This window comes from Pyrus communis, chromosome 7, assembly GCF_041283825.1.
Source record: "Pyrus communis isolate YQ-2024b chromosome 7, ASM4128382v1, whole genome shotgun sequence".
NCBI classification, from domain to species: Eukaryota; Viridiplantae; Streptophyta; class Magnoliopsida; order Rosales; family Rosaceae; genus Pyrus; species Pyrus communis.
The window spans coordinates 14,674,999-14,681,037 of record NC_142571.1 but is presented as its reverse complement, the minus strand read 5'-3'; positions in this window follow the sequence as shown (position 1 = coordinate 14,681,037).

Sequence of the window (6,039 nt, the reverse complement as noted above, 5' to 3'; positions counted from 1 at the left end):
ACGATTTCTAATTGCTTTTCAATAAACCATGAATTCTCAACGCCCCAGATTAACCGTGAATTGCACTAATTAACCCTCAGATTTTCCTAACGTTATTGAATTGGATGACTGCATACGACAACCCAAAGCATTCCCCACAAGTTCCCTACATGAATTGCATAATAGAGATACAAGCAAGAATCATTAAGTTCTTTGAAAACCATAAGCATTGACGAAGCACTTGTTACTATGAATTGCATGAAACTTATGCCAAGAATTTACTTAACGCAATTGAGATCATCAACTTTTACTACTTGTGAACATAAGTTTGTAACGATTAGGTGAAACTTCCTTATATCCTAGCATTAGATTTACGCATGATAATTAAGCGTGCACTCTCAACCAACACACACAAATCAGTTTAATTCAAATAGATAAGTAAATTGAATTCACAACTTATGAAGCGCAATTAGAGGTAATCAAATCATATAGCAAGCATGTTCATGGTTTCAAATCCCCCCTAGTGATGCGTGAATTATACGCACACAAATTAAACCCTCTTTTTGACAATTGTAGTATAAGTATAAGTAGGGATCATTCTGGACCGGGGATTAGGAGGGATTGTTAATCACTTGGATTTGACTGAAAAACATAAAAACAAAGTTAAAAACGTTCACAAAGACTCAAAGGACTCAAAACAAGTTCAAAAGACTCAAAACTGCCTAAAAACACTAACTAGGCAGTTTCTGACCATAAACCCAATGTTGGACGAATTTAAGATTATGGCTTGATTCAAACGTAAAATAACAATATAAAACACTATACTAGACTCAAAGAATGCAAAACTAAACTTTAAAACACTAAAACAAACCAAAAGACTCAAAACAACACAAACACACTCAAATCTGCCTAAAAACCACTTTCTGGGCAGATTTGAGCACAAACACAAATTTGGACGAATTTGTGTAACAAAATGACTCAAAACTCTTATAAACACAAACTAAGACACTTTCTAACTAAATTAGACAATAAAGTAAAGGGGGATTTTAATTTGACGAAAATTGAAATAACGAAACAAGTTTAATAAACTAGACAGAATGTAAATATGAATGCGATGAAAATGAATGGATGAATGCTAGCTAGAAGGTTCTTCTCCACACATGTTACACTTGCATAATGATGCGTGAATTATACGCACACAAATTAAACCCTCTTTTCGTCAAATTGTAGTATATGTATAAGTAGGGATCGTTCTAGACCGGGGATTAGGAGGGATTGTTAACCACTTGGATTTGACTCAAAAACGTAAAATAACAATATGAAACACTATACTAGACTCAAAGAATGCAAAGCTAAACTTTAAAACACTAAGACAAACCAAAAGACTCAAAACAACACAAACACACTCAAATCTGCCTAAAAACCACTTTCTGGGCAGATTTGAGCACAAACACAAATTTGGACGAAATTAAGTAATAACTTGACTCAAGAACGTAAAAACACAATATAAAACACTAAACTAACTCAAAGAATGTAAAACTAAACACTTAAAACATTAAAACAAACCAAAAGACTCAAACATCACCCAAAACACTCAAAACTGCCTTAAAATCACTTTCTGGGCAGTTTTGAGCACTTTGGTGAATCTGGACGAAATTGGGAAATAAAATGAATCAAAACACTTTAAAGCACAAACTAAATTGATTTCTAACTAAATTGGACATTAAAGTAATGGGGGATTTAGATTTATACGAAAATTGAAATAACAAAACAAGTTAATAAACTAAACAGATTGTAAAACGAATTTGATGGAATGGAATGAATGGATGATAGAATGGCTAAGGGGTTCATCTCCATACATGTTATACTTGCATAATAAAATGATTTCCAATTGCATTTCAATAAACTATGATACTCAACACCCCAAGTTAACCGTGATGCACTAATTAACCTTCAAATCTTCCTAACGTTATTGAATTGGATGATGCATGCGACAATTCAAAACATTCCCCACAAGTCCTCAACATGAATGCATAGAAGAGGTACAAGCAAGAATCATTACGCTCTATGAAAATTATAAGTGTTGACGAGGCATTCGTTACTATGGATTGCATGAAACTTATGCCAAGAATTCATTTAACGCGATTGTTTATAAGCAACCTCCACTACTTGTGAATATAAGTTCGTAACGATTAGGTGAAACTCACTTATATTCTAGCGTCATATTCATGCATGAAAATTAAGTGTGCACTCTCAATGAACATACATAAATAAGTTATCAATCAAACAGTTAAACGAATTGAATCCACAACTTATGAAACGCAATTAGAAGTATTCAAATCAAAATGCAAGCATAAACATATATTCGAATCACCCCCTAACCAAGGGGGGGTTTAGTTCCTCATGGTACATGATGCGTGATTTATACGCACACAAATTAAACCCTCTTTTCGTCAAATTGTAGTATAAGTATAAGTAGGGATCGTTCTGGACCGGGGATTAGGAGGGATTGTTAATCACTTGGATTTGACTCAAAAACGTAAAAACGCAATATAAAACACTAAATTAGACTCAAAGAATGTAAAACTAAACTTTAAAACTCTAAAACAAACCAAGAACTCAAAATGCTTTTAAAAAACACAAACTAAAATGATTTCTAACTAAATTGACATTAAAGTAAAGGGGGATAGAATAGCTAAGGGGGTCATCTCCACATATGTTACACTTGCATAATAAAAAGATTTCCAATTGCATTTCAATAAATTATGAAACTCATCACCCCGGGTTAATTAGGTCCGCTTAAATTAACCGTCAAGTTTTCCTTAAGTTAATGAATTGGATGGGTTAGCGCAACGCAATTCACAACATTCTCCAAAAGTCCTTTACGTGAACAGCACAATAAAGATACAATCAAAGATCATTAAGCATTATGAAAACTGTAAGTGTTGACGAGGCATTCGTTACTATGATGAGCATGAAACTCGTGCCAAGAATTCATTTAACGCGATTGTTTATAAGCAACCTCCACTACTTGTGAATATAAGTTCGTAACTATTAGGTGAAACTCACTTATATTCTAGCGTCATATTGATGCATGAAAATTAAGCGCGCATTCTTAATAAACATTCATAAATAAGTTATCAATCAAACGGTTAAACAAATTGAACCACAACTTATGAAACACAATTAGAATTAATCAAATCAAAATGCAAGCATAAACATATATTTCGAATCACCCCCTAGCTAAGGGGGGGTTTAGTTCCTCATACAAAACAAAGAGAATTAAAATTAAACATTGAAATCAAAGAAACACCTAAACATTCCAACAACTCAAACTTGAATTGTATGAACGTTTAGGCCCTCTTCTCTTCCTCTTTATTGTAGCATAAGGTCTAAGGATAGTTGGTTTGGGGGAATGGAAGTGTGGAATGGAGTGAGGAGTGATGGAAATGGAAAGATGGTTTTTGGATTCTAAGGGAGACTCACGGCTAAGAGAGAAAGGGATGTGTTTGTGGTGTGTTGTGTATGAAATGAGATGTTTATGAATGAATGAATGCAAGGGTATTTATAGGAGTAGTGGAGGGAACATATGGCTATGTCATTTGTAGGTGAAGTAAGTGTGTGAGGTTGGTGAAGTAAGTGGAGGTTGTAGGTGAAGTAGGTGGATGTTGTAGGTGAAGTAGGTGGATGTTGTAGGTGAAGTGGATGTTGTAGGTGAAGTAGGTGGATGTTGTAGGTGAAGTGGATGTTGTAGGTGAAGTAGGTGGATGTTGTAGGTGAAGTGGATGTTCTAGGTGAAGTAGGTGGATGTTGTAGGTGAAGTAGGTGGATGTTGTAGGTGAAGTAGGTGGATGATATGTTAAGTGATAAGTGATAAGTGATATGATATGTGGTTATGATATGATAAGTGGTTAAGTGGTGATGATAAGTGATAAGTGATTAAGTGATATGATATGTGGTGATGATAAGTGATAAGTGCATGTGGGTTAACTAATGAAGGAAATGCATGTGCAATGACAATGTGTTAGAATGGATGTGTGTTATGCATGGCATGATTGGGATTAGGAAAGGTTTAAATGTCCTAAAACTAAAGAGAACAAGGTTCCAACACTTTGGCTCCAATTAGGTCTTCAATTTCGTCCAACACTTTGGCTTCAAGCATAAGCTATCCGTCCTTAGCCCAAAAGTGCTCCAAAAGTCTCCAAAATGCATCTTTTTGCTCCTTTAGCCCTTTGGACCTACAAACACACGAAAATAGCTTAAAGTACTAAAATAACTAAAGAAACATAACGTAAATGTACGAGAACAAGCCATTTAAGTCGCATAAATATGCTCCTATCAAATACCCCCACACTTAGCTTTTGCTAGTCCTCGAGCAAAACAAAAAAACAAAACAAAAAGAACAAAACACAACCTACACCTTCCAACAATCGTATCAGGGACTTCCAATGCACATGACAAGTTAAAAAGCATTATTCTCACAGATTTGAGCCATCTTTACACTGAAGTACATTCTTAATCATAGTCACCACATACTAGTTCACAATTAAGCATTTAAAACCTTGTTTTGAATGTAGTAACATGCCTTAGAGAATTCCCTCAATTTCTTACTAGATGTACTCTCGTTTTTCACACAGATTTTCTGACTACACACCCTACACTAGGTATATGTGAGAAGATTGATGTAAACATGTAGACGAACACTCACATATGTTATAATAAGGAAAGCATTTTCTGGAGTTAATAAGCATGTTTAGATATGATCTCATGAATGGAATGCTACTACTTAGACGCGAGAACCAGTGACACCATAAGCTCATACCAAGTTCAAACTCCACAATTGAAATACATAACACTCAATATAGAAGTCAAGGGTTGTAACGGGGCTTGGGGTAATTGGCTAAAAATGAAAGGTAAGGATAACAAACGTTCTTCAAGCAATAGTGAGCAAAGTATTGAATTAGGCACTTAGAATTTCCTTTAGAATGCAGAAGTCAACTTTGATCACTCAAGGGGGAATTACACAGAACTTAGGGCCATATTCATCTTTTTTTGGACCCTTTCTTCAACCATCAACGCTCGTGAGTTCATTTTCACTTATTTTAATTTTTTTTTTTTAAGCTCTTTTTTTCTTTCTTTCTTTCTTTTCTCTTTTTTTTTTTTTTTTCTTTTCTTTTTCTTTTCTTTTGAATCTCAAAACATAAACACTTAAACATTCTCTCCCCCACACTTATTTTCTTTCATAATGTAACTCAAAAGGAATTCAATTAAGTCATGCTCACTATCTTTTAAGAACAAGGGTGGGGATTGTCCTAAACTAGGCTAGGTGAGGAAAATGTGGGTAAACAAAGAATAAAGGCTAAACAAGGCTCAACGGGGTTAAAACTTACAACATATACGAAGTATGGAAAGTAAGGCTATTTGGCTATGGTGGTGGTCACTACACAACTTCTTCTTGAATAGGTGTTATGCAAATCAATAACATGCTTTGAATGAAATGGGCATGAGTTCTAGCATTTGGAACTATATGATAAAACGCCTTCTAGGTAGTAACCAAGCAAAGAATAATGAGATCATGCAACGACTTTAGAAAACAAGAAATCACAGATTATACTCTCCAAAGAACGTTATAGGCTCAAGTCTCTCAGGGTTGTAGCGTTTGTTTGAGTTCCTTCCTTCAAGCATGTTACAAAAACGAATTTTTTTTTCTTTTATGATTGCATGTGAAGTCATACATTATAACCATAACCAAGCATATACCAAGAGTAAATCAAACTTTTCTCTATGTTTATAACTCTTTCTAACCGTCATGCAATTATAAACCAAATCCTTATCATTGTGTTGGAAGGTACCCTAAGACACAAACACACACACAAAAACAACTTTAAAACAACTCTTTTTGGGTTTTTCAAAACAATTTTTCAAATTTTTATGGGATTTTCGAATTATAAAACAAAACACACTAAAACACTCTAAAACAACTTAAAAACACCTTAAAATAGCAAGGAACAACATTAGAAGTTATGGTGGATAAAACCCTACGAATTTGCATCAAAACAC